Consider the following 17,923-nt stretch of genomic DNA (forward strand, 5'->3'; position numbering starts at 1 on the left):
CTTCATAATTCCCTTCAGAAGGAAGTTACCAATGCATGTATTTGATCTGACACAGTAGAAGAAATCAAACAGATGATGCTGCTCTGACCTACTTTTGCTGCCACCAACCCTCGCCATGCATCACGGCTAAGCGGAGGACCACCTTAAAATATGTCTCATTATGAATTTGTCGTTTTTTTTCTTCTTCATAATGTATTTCAATTAAACGAGAGAAAGAGAAACACTATGAATCTGGAACGGTGTATATTCGTATTACGAAACAAACGTCAAATTGTAGCAACAACAGAGTTCAATTCTCACAAAAACTGAACCAAATTCAAATAAAATGTATCAACAAGGCAAAATAGTAGTGTCGGTAACACTTTAATTCTTCCTGTATGCACTCTTCCAGAATTTCACACCTGAATAATCCAGAAGGAATAAATCTGAATGAGAAAAGATTTTAGGGTAAGAAGGTGAAGCAGAGGAATCAGAAAGGATAATCATACCATCAATCAATGAATCCTCTCATTTCGCAAAGTCCCGCAAATACACGTTTCTTCTCTTATTCTGTTTGTTCTTCTCAATGCCGTATGATATCGGTTTTCTTCCACGTGTCCTTCTGTTATAACAAACTTGGATTCTGCTTTATTTTTTTCCACGCCAGCATCTTGACACGTTACAATACCTTCCCCTTGAAAGTCAACCTTGCCCTCAAGGTTGAACTCAGGATATGCAGATCGAAGATCTTCTACATCTTCCCATGTACTGTCAGCAAGGCCTCCCAAGTTCCACTGGACTAATACCTGAAGTACCTGCTTAGAGTCACGTAGCACCACCCTAGATTGAAGGATCTTAAGAGACAACAAAAGGGGACCCTGTTCAGTAGTCGTAAGTGGAAGAGGAAAATATTGTTGGGGACAATCTCCATGAAACTTTTTCAACAAGGAAATGTGGAAGACAGGATGGATGCGAGCTGTCTCTGGTAATTGCAATTTATATGCCATCGCACCAATTCGTTGTAGCACTAGGAAAGTCCCAAAAAATCGCATGCCTAGTTTCTGATTCTTCCGCAATTGCACGGAATGTTGCCTATACGGTTGTAACTTAACCAGCGCGTAATCTCCAATTGCCAACTGAAAGTTTCTCCTCCTCTTATCAGCTTGTATCTTCATATAGTTCTGCGCTTTGCACAGGGTGGCCTTCAAGTGCTGAATGAGTGCATCTCTTGTTAACAAGGACTCTTGCAATGACAGAGAATCGCTAGAGTCACGTTGATAAGGAATCACAGTAGGAGGGTCTCGGCCAAACACAGCCTTGAAAGGAGTCATGTGAATACTATGATGAAATGAAGTGTTGTACCAGAATTGTGCCCATGGTAATGCAGCATACCAAGTCTTAGGATTATCAAATACAAAGCAGCCTAAGTACATTTCCAGTGTCTTATTCAGATTCTCCGTTTGACCATCACTTTGAGGGTGATACGAAGAACTCATGGCTAATGTGGTGCCCTAAGCTTTAAACAGTTGTTGCCAAAATGAACTAATAAACACCCTATCTCGATCAGAGACAATGGTCTTAGGAAACCCATGGATTTTAACCACTGAATTGATGAAGGTTTCCGCTACAATTTTGCTAGTGAACTCACTTTTAAGAGGAATAAAATGAGCGAACTTAGATAGTTGATCGACAACCACCATTATCGTGGAATAACCATGCGAAAGAGGTAGATGGGTGATGAAATCCATCGCAATATCCTCCCAGATTTGCTGAGGAATTGGTAAGGGTTGTAGTAAACCCGATGGCAAAGCATGATCAATTTTGGCTTGTTGGCAAATGTGACAGTGGCGCACAAAATTTCTGATATCTTGTTGCATTCGGGGCCAATAGAACTGAGAAGAGATGCGAGCTACTGTTTTGGCAACCCCACCATGACCTCCTATATTGGAAGTATCAAACTCCCTCATAACCTGAATCGAAACTCACCGCCTACAGGTAATACCAAGCGATCTTTCCAAAACAATAACCCATCCTTGACAGTATAATGATGAGCGTAGACTTGGCCTTGTAAACACTGATTAAAAATCTGCAATAATTGAGCATCTTGTTGAATTCCCTGTCCCACCTGTTTCAACCAATCATTATTATATTCAGACCAAGCCATCATCAAACTGCGAGATAACGCATCAGCTGGAACATTCTCTCTGCCAGGCTTGTATTGAATTGTAAAATCATAGCCAAGAAATTTTGGGAGCCATTGTTGTTGTTCAGGGGTTTGTAAATTCTGTTCCAGTAACACCTTTAAGCTTTGCTGATCAGTTCTCATAATGAATTTATGGCTCAGGAGATAATGCCAAAATTTAGCTATGGCCTCGATAATTGCATAAAACTCACGAATGTATGCTGATTGGCATTGCATTCTGGCCGACAACTTCGAAAAATAAGCAATAGAATGGTGCCCTTGACAAAGAACAGCTCCAATACCCATGCCAAAAGCATCCGTCTCAAGAATAAAGGGTTCCTTGAAATTAGGAATTGTGAGCACCAGTGCAGAAGTCAAGGCACTTTTTAATAAATCAAATGCCTTGGTGGCAGTAGCAGACCACTTAAAGGAGTCTTTCTTAAGCAAGTCTGTTAAAGGAGCAGCGATCGTAGCATAATTCTTGATGAATTTGCGGTAATATCCAGTCAAGCCTAAAAGTCTACGGAGTTGCTTAATGTTGGTGGGTTGAGGCCAATCCTTCACAGCTAAGACTTTTTGGATATCCATAGCCACGCCCTTACCAGACAACACATGGCCCAAATATTCAACCTCCATGACCCCAAAAGAGCATTTGGCCAAGCGGGCATACAACTCATGGTGCTGCAATGTTTTTAAAACAGTCTCTAAATGGCACAAATGATCCTTCCAATTGGAACTATACACCAAAATATCATCAAAAAAAACTAAGACAAACTTTCTCAGCATGTCTTTAAAGATCTCGTGCATCAAATTCTGAAAAGTAGCTAGGGCATTAGTAAGCCTGAAAGGCATGACAAGCCATTCATAGTGGCCATGATGTGTCCGAAAAGCAGTTTTATATCTATCATTGGGATTGAGCAATATTTGATGGTAACCGGACCTTAAATCCAACTTAGAAAAACATGTGGCCCCATATAACTCATCAATCAATTCGTCAACTGTAGGTATGGGAAAGGTATCTTTAATTGTGATGGCATTTAAAGCACGATAATCGGTACAAACACGTCAGGAGCCATCCTTCTTTTTAACCAAAAGAATTGGAGAAGAAAAAAGGGCTACGACTGGGCTGAATGATACCCTCTACTAACATGCTCTGAACTAAGCGCTCAATTTCCTCTTTTTGACTATAAGGATAGCGATATGCTTTCACCTTGACAGGAGCAGAACCTTCGACCAGGGGAATGGTGTGGTCATGCGTTCGGGAAGGAGGCAAGGAAGTAGGTGTACCAAAAACTGAAGCATAATCCTGTAGTAAGGAAGCTAACTCAGGAGCCATCTCAGGAGGCAAATCCAACAAGGACTGTGGAGGAAAGCTAGGGCCCACGAGTTCCATACAAAAAAATTCTGCTATAGAATTAGTATGAAGCATGCGACGAATATGATGAAGTTGTGCAGGTGGAGGAATTGTATCCACATCACCCTGTAAGGTAATAAATTTCCCGTGATGCAAAAACTGTAGTTGCAAAGACTCATAATTGGCCAGGTGAGGTCCAATAGTCTTTAACCAGCGAGCTCCTAAAATTAAATCAGCTCCTGATATAGGTAGAACAAAAACTGGTAATTCGAAAGTACTTCCCTGCACTTGAATAACAAGATCCTAGATCATACCTTCGACGGCTAAATAAGTCCCATTACCCACCATAACACGAAACGTGGAAACTGGTTCAACTGGTAACTTTAAAAACTTGGCGATACGTGGTTGAATAAAGTTGTCGGAACTCCCACCATCCACTAAAACTCTAATGGGTAACTGGTTAATAAAAGCCTCAAAACGGATAGTGCCAACGCCAAAGCCCCCCTTTAAGGCATTTAAGGATAAATGAGGATCACTTGCAGGAGCGGTATTACTATTGGGAACGGATGTTGTGGGTTCCTTTGAAGCGAGCAAGTCAGTGGCTAGATCATCCTCTTCTGTTTGTAACAACAACAATTGTCGATTAGGACATTTATGATTGAAAGTGAACTTCTCGTCACAGAAATAACACAAGCCTTTTTCTCGACGCAGTTGCATCTCGGCAGGAGACATCTTCTTAACAGTATTATGGCGAAAAGGTGGTGTGGAGGGTGTAGGCAACAAGGGCGACAAGGAAGTGGTTGATGCAGTTTGTTTCCCCGAAGTCATGATGGTACTACTTGAGGAAAGCTGTGAATATTTTTTAGTAGGAGTAGAACGTTGGTTGGAGCTGGGGTTGCATATTTCTCCTCATATAACTTGGCTAAGGAGACTGCTCGTAGGATGGTCGCAGGAAATTGGACAATAACATCGCGGCGAATATCATTATTAAGGCCACTTATAAAACACTGTAATAAAGCTTCAGTAGAGAGTCCAAACGAACGGTTGGCCAATGCCATGAAGCGCACATAATAGTCGGACACCGTACCAGATTGTTGCAGTTTGAAGAGTTCCTGAGCTGGGCAATCGAAAAAAGACGGACCAAACTGAGATTCCAACGTTGTAGTAAGCTCACTCCAAGATCGAATAGCATTCAAGCGTTGTAGCATTTGAAACCAAGGAACGACGTCTTTCTCAAAATGAATAGCTGCAATATCCACGCGGGTAGCGTCCAGAGTGTTGTGGTAGCTGAAAAACTTCTCAGCTTTAAAAATCCATTCCAGGATTGGCGTGGTTCCATCAAAATGTGGAAACCCTAAGGAGATATTCTTCATAGGCAACGAGGAATCCCTAGGGGAGTTCGTAACACCAAGGGGCTGAGAATGATTATGAACCAATAAATTGATGGCTTTCTGCATCTGCTCCAAGCGTTCCTGAGTGGTATTCTGCAACCGCGTCGCCACCTGTTGTTGAGCGATATCACGGTCGTGTTGTGCTTGATCCCACAGTTCGATCAAAGTCATCAATCCACGCAGTTCTTCACCTTGAGTTGTAACTTGATTTTGCAAATCTTTCAGCCGTGTGTTCTCAGCCATTGACGTCAATGGAAGCACCAATGGAACAATGTATATTCGTATTATGAAACAAACGTCAAACATAGCAACAACAGAGTTCAATTCTCATAAAAACTGAACCAAATTCAAATAAAATGTATCAACAAGGCAAAATAGTAGTGTCGGTAACACTTTAATTCTTCCTGTATGCACTCTTCCAGAATTTCACACCTGAATAATCCAGAAGGAATAAATCCGAATGAGAAAAGATTTTAGGGTAAGAAGGTGAAGCAGAGGAATCAGAAAGGATAATCATACCATCAATCAATGAATCCTCTCATTTCGCAAAGTCCCGCAAATGCACGTTTCTTCTCCTGATTCTGTTTGTTCTTCTCAATCCCGTATGATATGGGTTTTCTTCCACGTGTCCTTCTGTTATAACAAACTTGGATTCTACTTTATTTTTTTCCACGCCAGCATCTTGACACGTTACAGAATCTGTAACTTTTTATGATAGCTGGTTGAATGAAATTTCAGAAATCAGAGGAACATGATGAACATATCTTGAAACTGAACAAAAAATACAATAGAAATTAAACGAAAAATAAAAGTATATGAAATTCACAGGATCACTCTATATTCAAGGAATCGTTTAGCTCCTTTTCCATGAACTCCCAAATCATATTGGTTGGTGCGTCGTTATTATATTCTCGAATAAACGCCATGATTTCAAACTGCACATCAGCTTCGTATTTTTTTCATAAGCAATCACACTTCGTACATCATTGTCATCTTCAATTCTCATGGAACGATAACAAATCTTGAACTCATTCATTGTCACTGGATAACGGTAACACAAATCAACCGTGTACGATTTGCCATCGGAAACTGTGAATAAATTTAAAATTGTTCGCTTAAGAAAAGCCAGCGTCATGTAGTTATTTAGTCGAACATAGCTACTAATTTCACTCACATATATTGAACACATGTTTTGGTCTTTCGTGATGTGACCGTTGTAGTGAACCAATGCCATTATAGATGAAAAATTCATTATCTGAAACATTTGCAAAAATTAATTTTCAGTGAGGAAGTAAATGATTCCATTTGCAAGACAAGAGAAGCATAGACTGAAGCAGTAGAAGTAAATACACACAACTAAGATGGAATTAATAACAAACCTCTAGGATTGAACTTGAACAAAATGTGTATCTGCAAGATCTGTTTTCTTGAGAGGTTTCTCTATGAATAACGTATCAAATTCTAAATGTTTTGATTGTTTTACGTAAAGTTTGCATGTATTTATAGTGCACCCAGGCTCCAACTTCTCTCAGAAAGAAGGCTTATCATCAGAATTTCCACATCAAATTAGAACAAACTTTGTTTGTAACGCTTAGTGGGTAGTGATAACTGTGATTGATCCTGGTCCCTCAGATACATATGAGCAGCATTTAGTGTGTTGCATAGCAGAAAGAAGCCTTGGAACGATGAATCTTACCCTTTTGCATGGCTGCCATTTGTAAACATTCAATCAGCATGAATCAGTTTCTGTCATTCTTCTTTACTGTTCAACCGTTAAATTGTGTAAAGTAATAAAATTAAATAGGACATCTATTAAATATACCAATGCTCCATTAATATCTTTGCTAGTCAACTTCTTCAGAACAGTTTCAGTAAGTAATTGTAGAGGTGAGCCAAAGAAGAGCCTGTGAATAATAATCACAAGATAAATGTTACTTCTTTTTCCTCTGTTATTTCTAAGGAAAATTTATTTATTTTAGTTGTTATTTTAAAATTTTCAAATAACAGACAAACAATATAAAGTCATAAGATGTATAAATTGGATTTTGTAGATACACTACAAGAATATCTCATTTTAGCGGCAAAGAATGTGCGTAAGCGAGAAATATGACACTAATAGCGTCGGTTGTGCGTCGGTGAAGCCGACACTACACAAGAAAAAAATGACAAAAACTTCAAAGACACATTCAGATAATTATATTTGTACTTTATATTATTGTTTAAGTTATGCGTCGGTCTTAACGTCGTTCAAATCGACGTAAAGCGAGTAAAAAAAAATTAAATGAATTTAAATAGTGATTAAAACGCGTCAGATAAAATAAATTAAAATTTTAAATTAAGAAAAAACAGAAAAGCATAATTGTTCTTCTTCCTTCTCTTCTCTTCTCTCTTTTGTTCTCTTTTTTCCTTTTTTTTTTTCTCTTTCACAATTATACAGAGAAATAGTTGTATTTTTCTATGTTTTGTTGTATATTCTCACTAGGTATACAACAAATCATGGTTTTTTGTATTCTCTCTTATTTTTCTAATGAGAAGGAAATCTATGTGTCGTAACACATGCAACATTGGGTACAGTCATAAAAGAAATTGAAAAAATATTGTAATAAATTCATTTAGTACATAGTTTTTAATGCCAATTATCTATTTTTAAAAAGTATTATAAACACTAAAAAATATTTTTATAGAAGTTTAGATATTTAATTAATTTATAAGTATTAATAATAAACTCTTCAAGTATCATATTATATTAATTACGTTAATTGTATTATTTTCTATCATTACATTATAATGAATATTCAATTTAGTATGAAACAATTATTTGACTAAATTGATAATTTGTTTATTAAGTAAAATTTTATTTATTTTATTAATCTGTTCATATATTTATGCCTATTTAAAAAAAAAAAAAAACTATCACTTCATATTTATTTTCGAAAGTTGCTTTATGCGGCTCTGTAAGTTTTTATAGAATAGCTTTTTATATTTCATATGAAATTGCTAGGTTAAAAAGATTAAACGATTATAGTGACAAAAATTTTGTCTAATGTTATCAATTTTTTTCAATTTTTTTTTCAAGATAACTCGTTGTAATACCATTATGTTCAATTTATAAACTCATGAAACCTTGCTTTAAACTATATGGATTTGAGTTATGTACTTGTATGGTATATTCTGAATATATTTTTCAATATCACAGCCACTTAACATTTTCTTGTTTTCATTTAAGCATTATGTTTATTTTAACAACTTCTTTTAAAATATATATATATATATATATATATATATATATATATATATATATATATATATAACTATATTTATTCATCTGATAAAAGAAAGTAAAATAGTTTATCTATCTCAGAAATTTAATTATTATATGTGGGTGAGTACTTTGTTGTTTTTTTTTTTTCATTGGTTCATGTTTGTTTGTAATACTAATGTTAATAACTTTTGTACTTTCATATTTTCAGAAAACTTCACATATTGAAGCTGCTCTTTGCAATTGTTTATGAATACTAAAGCATCTCTTTACTCTGCATTATGCATCAATGATGCAGAAGACTGAGAACTAGTGTCACACAGTTGTTACTTCCTGCTCAATATCTCATTTCGTTTTTATTTCTAAAATCATAAATATCTTAAATACGTTCAATATTTTATTTCAAAGACCTAAATAAGTTTATATTCTTAATTTTTATTTTTTTATAAGAAAGCAAATATAATGACTTCAACCCTTTGATAAAGAATATATACATAGTTTTTACACTACACATCCAAAACAATCAAATAGCAATACTTACTACAAACTTGCAAGAAACCAAGTGAACCAAGTGAACCAACCTAAGAGACATACACACATCCAAACTCAATAAAAAACAACATTGAGCATAGGTTCTTCAAGCACTCCATGATTTTGAGACAAGACTTTTGTTCAAAGTGATTATGTTGCAATGCCAAGGAGTATGATAATTAGACCATGTGATTTTTAAGGATGATCCACTTCTCCATATTATAGAAAAAGATGTGAGGTTCCATGTCTTTCCTTGATGTGAGATTCTTTGTATTTTCCTTATAGTGCCATTCAACATGTCTTTGGAGATGTCACAAGAAGTTTTCAAAGCTATGATTGTAAGAAAAGGAGCTTCTGCAACACCATAAGGTATTTTAAACTCTATGACTAATGAAAAATATTGTAAGATTTTGTATTGGGATCACTACCTTTCACCCTATCCTACTCTCCATCCAAGTATTATGCACAATGTATGATTATTTATTGAATTAAAGTGACATTAAGGTATGAAATGTCTAAAGGTTTTCTAATTTTACAATTTTTTGTAATCAAATAATAGATTTTTCTTTGTAAGCCCAACAAGTTTATGACAATATTTCAACAAATTAAAGAAACAATTCAATCTATTTAAAATGAAACTTAACCGAAGATTCTAAACTTCGAACAAGAAACTCTCTATACTTAAGTTATATCAAAACTAAAATAATCGCTATAAACACTCTAAACTTTCAAATTAATTATAACTCAAACTTAATATAATAAAAACATCAAAGTTTTCAACCGTCATATAACAAAACTAATAATTTATATGTTATATGTTATAATATATACCGAATACTAAAACATTTTTAACCAAGTTGAGATGGTTGAGTTGGTCTAAGGCACATTAAAGTTCTGATCCGAAAGGATGTGGATTCAAATCTATTTTCAACAAATTTTTTAACTTTTCTCTTCTTTAATTTATAACTTATTAAAAAATAAAAAATTTAATATATTAATGTGTTATTGAAAATCAAATTTTTATATTTAATCATTTTATAATCATTAATGTTTAAAAATATTAATTAATTGATGAAATTTGGTAATAAATATTGTAATTTAATAAACTCTTTTAATTAAATTAATCATTCTCAATTAAATTATATATATATATATATATATATATATATATATATATATATATATATTACGAGGTTAATAAAATATGTCTCCTACTAATCTAATTTATAAATAGGTTTTGTATTTTAAAGAGATGACAAATCATCTTATTATATAGATAAACAAGTAGTAAAATCGTTGCAAAAATTTATAGGTGTCATCAAATTAGTACATGTACTCATCATAGATTTCCACCTTTTTTGAAACATCACTATTTAAGAAAGATAAAAGTAATAATAAACTGTATTTAAATCATAAGGGTTAAATATGTTTTTATCCATTAATTTTGAGTGAAAACTGAAATTAGTCCCTCCTTGAAAGTTTTGACTATTTTAGTCTCTCATCTTTAATAAATGGATGAATTTAGTCATTTTAACCAAATTTTGTTGAATTTATTTGATGTTTTAAACGCGTTTCAAAATTAAGATCGAAGCGAAAATAAGTTAAACAATGTAAACAACTCAAATCATATCATGAAATGCATTTAAAACGTCAAATAAACTTAAAAAAAATTGGTTAAGAGAATTAAATACACGTATTTTCAAAGTTGTGGGACTAAATTAGTCTAAACTTCCAATGAGGGACTATTTTCAATTTCCACCGAAAATTAAAGGACCAAAAACATATTTAACTCAAATCATATTAAAACTAATTGTTTCTAAAACACTTGCTTTCTAACTCTTAAAAGTTAAGTTTGATTGGTATAACGTTGAAAGCTTTTATATATATGACATGTAAGGTTATATGTTCTAAATTTTAGTTTACCTGTTTAATATCTTAATTTAATGCTAAAAGTTTAGTTTATTGTGAAAACAAACTAAAAAAACAATCACAATCAACATCTTCGTTCATATGTTATCCACATTTAAATAATGTGATTAAGGAATGCAACACCCATAAAGAAATACTGACATGTAATCCTTCCTTTTGTGTTTATTAAACACGATCTTCTACACTATTAATTCAACTTTTACCTAACTTCTCATTCATATAATATATGATCTGATATATTAATTAATTAATTAGTAATTTAATTTTAAACAAATTAAATCAAAGTTTCAATGTAGCATTGAGATGCTGAACTAGGCTATTAGCTCAAAACTGTTGGAAAACAACAAGGGTTACTGAATTAGTGCAGTTTTATCCTTTTAGAGTTCAGTTTGTCAGAATTTCATTTAATTTATCTGATTTTATTTCAAATGTAATTCTGACAAAGTGAACTGCAAAAGAATCAAACTACGTTAATACAACAAAACTTATTGCTTTGAAACAATCCTGGTTAGTAGCCTATACGAATATCTCAAAACTACATGAATGCATTGAGGTTAATTTGTATAGAAATAAATTACACTTAACTAATATGTCAGATCATGTATTACTGACATGACAAGTTAAGTAAAAACTAAAGAGTTATATAGCTGTAGAAAATGTTACAAGTTAGTATTTCTTTTTTTATATAAAATTTCATTTTTGAACTTTGAGCTCAATAGGGTGTTATTATATTGTTATTTAGAGTATTGCATTCATTATTATAACTAAATTATTTAGATATGAACAACACAATGAAGAATTTCATTATTGATGAAGATGTTCTTTATTGTGAATGTGTTTTCAGAAAACAATAAACTTTTAACACTAAATTAAGAGTTTAAAAGGGTAAATTTGTATTTAAGATAGAAGCATTCATTTTTGAATCTGAATATCCAATTTGACATTTATGCATACAACAACGTTAGATAATTGAAAAGTATAAGCTCACCGATCAAACTAATTTTTAAGCGCACAGGAAGCAAGTGTTTGAGACAATGAGTTTTAATATTATAATTCAAAGAAAGTCTATATTTTTTTCATTTTTTTTCTGTCTTAGATAGTGATGTTATAAAGGTGAAAATCTCTTCTTCTTTTTTTTTTTTCTTTGTATTTCAGGATTTTTTTGAATCCAAATTCTTAAAAGTGGATTTTTGACTTTTTCAAATATAGGATAACATTTGTATCTACCGGTTTTTATATTTTTTTAAAGTAAAGTTGTCCTGTATAAAGACGGTTTCAGATCATGAAAAAATGAAGTCGTCAAGACAAATAATGACTTCACTTTATATTTTTTTTTTATTTTTTTTATAAATCTTGCAGTATAAGTTTGGTTGTTCCTAGCGATTATATTTTTTTTTTAATTTGTAAAATAAAAAAGAAGTTAAAAAGGAAAGTCATTATATATTTTGATGACTTCACTTTTTACATGAATCGAGACCGTCCTGACAAGGACGATTTTGCTTTTTCAAAAAAAAAGATAGAAAGTGGTAGGATACAAGACGACTTACATATAATATCGTCCTGTATCCTGACGACTTACCTCTATGTTAAGAAAAACAGTAATCTATCAATTTTTACAATTTTAACGTTAAAGGAACTCTTAAATTTAAATAAGGCCTGAAAATCTACTTGATGAACAACTACTACAACTTTATATGGTAGATACCTTATGTTTTGATTAATTATTTAGTTTTCCTCGTTAAGTGTGTATGACACATATTAAGCAAATAACATTGAAGATAATCATTCATTTTGTTATTATTTTGAGTTAATAATTATGAAAGTGATCTTGTTTATTTTTTAAGTTTTTTCAACGCACTTTTGTTCCTGATTAGGCAATCAAAATGTTTCTTCTGATAGAATTTCACAAATAGTAGTAAAAGAATATTCTATATTGTAAAAAGTTTTGTAAAGAAATGGAATGTAATTAGAAATTTAAAGATTAAAAGAAATGCTCTTTACTCTGTTTTGCAAATGTCTGTTTGTTCCTTTGTTCCTTTTCTTGGAAAATCTTACAGCTTCAATCTTCCATATCTCCCTGATTGATCTTCTTCACCTAGTTAGGAAATAAAATGGATTAAGAAAAAGTTATGTTCTACATTGTTGCTCATAAAAGAAAAAATATGCAAAGGGGTTGAAAGATGAAAGCTAAGAGATGAAGAAACTTAAAGATTAGAAAATGAAGAGAAGATAGGAACTGCATGGTGCTTACCTTGGAATGGAGAAGAAGAAACTTTTACGTTCTTTCTAATATTTTCTTCATCAACGTCAGAGAAAGGAAATGAGAGTTTGATTTGTTTCAAGAGTTATGTTAGCTTTTATAGTATGAAATGGGTCTTAAGAGTGATCACCTTTTTTTATTTGCTAATCATATAGAAATATGTCATTATCTTAAATGGAAAGGATTTAACTTTTAAGTTGTAATTGTTTTAAGTTTGAAGAATTTTATTTTATGGATTGAGACATTTTAAATTTTAAATTGTTACAGAAAAAGTTATATTAATCTGTTTTACAAATTTTAGGCATAAAAAATATTAAAGCTATTCGCATGAAGTTGTGCCAAGTGTGTGGACTATTTTTTTATTAAGTTGCTGGCGTGGCAATATATATATATGTATTAAAATCTTTTATCATTAGTTTTACGAACTTTTATGATTTTACAGATAAAATATATGTATTAAAATCAGAGACATGCATTGTTATGCATCAGTAAAAGTAAATTAAAGAGAAGAAACATGACAGATAGATAGTGACAAAAACTTTAAATGAAAAGTGTGCCCAGCAGCAGTAATTCTCTTTTCTTCATTCTTTTTTTAATTTCTCAAGAAATATCGTTCAACCAGATATCATAAAAAGTTACAGATTCACACTCTTTCTCTTTCTCTGGTTGCATTGATTTCCATTAAAGCACGTAAAACTTCAATAGAAGCATCGTTGGCAGTGACGGTAAGAAGTTATTTACATTCCATTGACTTGTTTTTCTCTATAAAACCTAATTAATGCAGCAGTTACTTGTGTTTTCTAACCTACTTCAGCATCTCAATGTATCAGTAAATTCATTGGATATCCATATGCCACACATTTCAACGTTTCCCTTTTTCTTTTTCCAACCATGCATTTTACTTTTCTGTGTATATTAGATAATGATGTTTGAAAGGTGAATAATGTTTACTATGCTCAAAATCTGATTATTACAGATATACCTACCTTTAAATGATAGTAAATATATTATAGTAATAGTGAAGAAAGGTTTAAAATAACATAGAACATAATTATATACTGAGATCAAAGAAAAGACACACTGAAAATATAATAAAAGAATACATAAAAGAAATAAAATTATCTGATTACATGATGAAATGAAACGAAAAACACAGTAAAAATTTATAAAAGAATATACATAAAAAATCACAGTGACTCTATTTGACTTAACTGCATGCAGAGCTGAAGTCAGTGACGACGTCGTATGAGAAGCTGGTCTTAACTCCATATTGTGTCTGAGAAGATGAAAGTAGAGAAGTGATTAGCATTAGTATTTCAAACATTAGTATTAGAAACAAAAATGAATGAATAAATGCTGATAGTTGCAATAACATACAAAGATACTCACCCACCAGGACCGAACTTTCTCCATATATTGACCTCTAAGATCCATTGCTGCCTTTAAAAATAATAATAATAAATAATAATAACTTAGCACTGTCAATTGAATGTAAAAAACAAAAAAAAAATGTCAAAATATTTATTGTCTTTTGTATCGACTTTGTCTGTAATATTGTTGTCCTATATTATTTTAGTTATTATCGGTAGAATTTACTGATAGCTAACCAACACAGATTTATGTGACTGTAGACAATGTTGCTTTGCATGCTCTAAAACACAACATTTATGTGTTGCAGGAGTTTTTATATGCTAACCTGGTGGTACCGTAATGTTTTTGCTGTGAAAGAGATGGAATCGTTCATTTGATTTACAGCAACATCCCTTGATTTTTTATGCATTGACATAATATACTTCCATGCATTTCTTCGATTTCTTCTTACCTGTTTGCAAAATCAACTGGTTTAGAAGATGAAATAATAAAAACTATATTATTTGTGAATAACATCTCTCTGCCACACAGTTTTCTTGTTGTATAACCTCAAATTATTTAAGTATTACATTTCTGAGATAGATAAACTATTTTACTTTCTTTTATCATATGAATAACAAAGTGTTTTGTTGGTGTAGTTAGATATATATCTTGAAAGAAGTTCGTGAAAAAAAAAAACACTTACCGGAAAATGAAAAAAGAAAAGTCATAAGTAGCTATAATATGTAAAAGTATATCAGAATATGCATTACAAGTACATAAACCATAAACCAGATTTTTCAAACAGATATACATAGGTAACAACCACCTACTAAGAAATAAATTTAACCTAAATTGTGAAAACCTATTCTACGAAACCTAAAACTTACGGTATCAGAAAATAACGTCCGGCGGCAGCAATTTTGAGAATACGATGACATATAGAAAGGAAAGAAAGACGAGTGGAAACGAGGTGTAAGTATACGTTAAACATATATATATATATAGCCGAATACGAGGATGTGGTCGTAAAAATTCTATCATTATTTAATTTTTTTTATTGAAGTGTGAAAATATATATAAAATCATAGTTTCTTTAAATAGGTATAAATATATGAACAACTTTATAAAATTAGTATAATATAAATAAAATTTGACTTAATAAAAAATTATCAATTTAGTCAAATATATGTTTCATATTAAATTCAATTCAATATTCATTATAATGTAATGATAGAAAAAAAATACAATTAACGTAATTAAAATAATATGATACTTGAAGAGTTTATTTATTAATACTTATAAATTAATTAAATATCTAAACTACTATTAAAATACTTTTTAGTGTTTATAATGTTTTTTTTAATTAGATATGCATAACCAAATTTTCATGTATTGCAAATAATAAGTTGTAAGTCTTAATTCCCTTCTAATACATCATTAAACTATAGAGTATGGAGTTAGTGTACAATATCTACGAAACAAATTATGACACTTATAATAAACTCATACTATAACCTTTTCCAAGGGTCCCAACTCATCACTTCCATAAATTATATACTTTAATTTAGAAGTAATCCAAATGGCTACAATCTCACATACAAATGTTCAACGCAAATGAGAATCCAATAATGCATCTGATATTTTTCTCAACTATTAGACAAAAATAACCCAATTATAGTACTATAATACAAAAATCACAAAGAAGTTACTGAAATAAACTAAGGTTGTTTGCTTAAAGCAGTTAATCTGACATTTCATAAATGATCAACTGTTGAAAAATCACCCAGGTTTCAGGCATGAAGAATTATAGGAAGATGTTATCTTTTTTACGATAGTACCCTGACAAGATGTTGAAAGTACTATTAAACTCTTTGAATACAATATTTTAGTAACAAAATCTATTGTAAAAATACAACATTGTTCTCTAAGACATTGGAAACAGATGAAAGATGTTTAGACAAAATTAGGCACATACTATTAAGGATTATTCACATGTTTCAAACCAATTATTTGTTTAATTATCTTCTTAAAAATGTTCCTTCATTCTTTATTTTTAAATAAAGAACAAAAAGAAAAATATTAAAACCCATCTCAAAATTCAATTCCTAACAAATTGAAATTCGATTGGTTTTTCAATTAATATATTCTTGGATCGGTTTTCAGCATTCTCTCTTAAACTTAAATTTTAGACGTGGAAATAATTGACACAATATATTGTTGAAAAAGAAATATAAAATATGTTATTTAAGTGAAAAAACAAATCTACGAATCCAACACTTGAAAGAATACTTAGGTGTAGTCTTTCTTCTGTCTTTATTCACACGATGCAGCTCCATCTCTCTCCAATTACTTAAATTTTCAATAATGCAAACAATAAATGTTCTGATACATTGTTAGTAACAAGTGCTGTGTTAATTACTTACTTTTTTATCTACACTCTTGAAGAAATAATTATACTAATATTTGTTAAAGAAAATGTTTCGGAAGAGAAGTAATAATTTTGGTGTTTCTCAGCTTAAGAGATTTTGATTGGTAGAACGTTGAATCCTTGTACATATGGCAAACATGCAGATTGCAGAGGTAAGAAATCATGGCTGGATTCATAAGGAGACTCCAAAAACGTTAATTGGCAGCATGATCGGTGGATTCCTTACACTGTCTCAGATCAAAACGTTAATTGGCAGCTTCATCGGTGCATTCCTGATACTGTCTCAGATCAAAACGATAATTGGTAGCATCATCGGTGGACTCCTGATACCGTCTCAGATCAAAGACATGCATTGCTAGTGACAGTCACCGAATTCCAATGCAGAGTGCATTATTTGAAACGAAAAAAAACTTTACGAAAATTTCTCTGCTTTTTCTGAAAAAACTGCTTTTTTTAAGGTCCCTTCTGCGTAATGCAGAGCAAAAACGTTAATTGGCATTTCACATACTATGTCAGAGCAGCAGCATTTATTGCTGAAAATTTTTACAGACCAAAGACATGCATTGGTGTTCATTAAAAACGAATTAAAAGGAGGAACGAAACTTTAAACGAAAAGTGTGTCCAGTAGTAATTTTCTTCCTTCAGAAAATTTCTCTGATTTCTGAAATTTCTTCAGCACGCTATCATAAAAAGTTACACATTCATAGTCTTTCTCTCGTTTAATTGAGATAAATTATGAAAAAAAACGACAAATTCATAAATGAGACATTTTTTAAGGTGGTCCTCCGTTTAGCCGTGATGCATGGCGAGGGTTGGTGGCAGCAAAAACGTTAATTGGGATTCATAAAAGTATGTCAGAGCAGCATCAACGGTGGATTCCTTCTGTGTCAGATCAAATACATGCATTGCTAAAACTTAATCGAGAAAAAAAATTGACGAAAAGTTTGGCCAGTGTAATTCAATTCCTTCTGACAGATGCTTTAATTCTTGTCTTTTTATTTTCAGTGATTTTCTCTTAAAGCAGTTCAATGCCACATTAATGTGTTCATGTTAATCTATTTAACATTTTAAACTTTGATTACCAAAGTAAATGGATATTTGTGTACATTAATGCGTTCATGTTAATCTGTTTCAGATTTTAAACGTTGAAATGGAACTTTTCGTGAGTAAAGTAAATGCATATTTGAAGGTTGTATCAGTAAATTCATTGGATCGTATCACACACTTCAATGATGTTTGAATACATTACTTTTCTCT

At 31.7% G+C, this 17,923-nt stretch overlaps 1 long non-coding RNA gene across 1 annotated transcript; it reads right to left on the reverse strand.

Annotated features, from left to right (window-relative positions):
• Window positions 1-8,623: 8,623 nt before the first annotated feature.
• LOC114170679 (uncharacterized) lies at window positions 8,624-15,198 on the reverse strand. Its single transcript, XR_014986432.1, has 6 exons — window positions 15,126-15,198; window positions 14,582-14,707; window positions 14,275-14,325; window positions 12,877-14,161; window positions 12,627-12,720; window positions 8,624-9,050 (listed from the first exon to the last, which is right to left on the reverse strand). It is a non-coding gene; the product is annotated as an uncharacterized LOC114170679 (long non-coding RNA).
• Window positions 15,199-17,923: the final 2,725 nt, after the last annotated feature.

Source organism: Vigna unguiculata, chromosome 11 (assembly GCF_037176805.1).
Source record: "Vigna unguiculata cultivar grain cowpea cultivar isolate G323 ecotype 2 chromosome 11, ASM3717680v1, whole genome shotgun sequence".
Taxonomy (NCBI): Eukaryota; Viridiplantae; Streptophyta; class Magnoliopsida; order Fabales; family Fabaceae; genus Vigna; species Vigna unguiculata.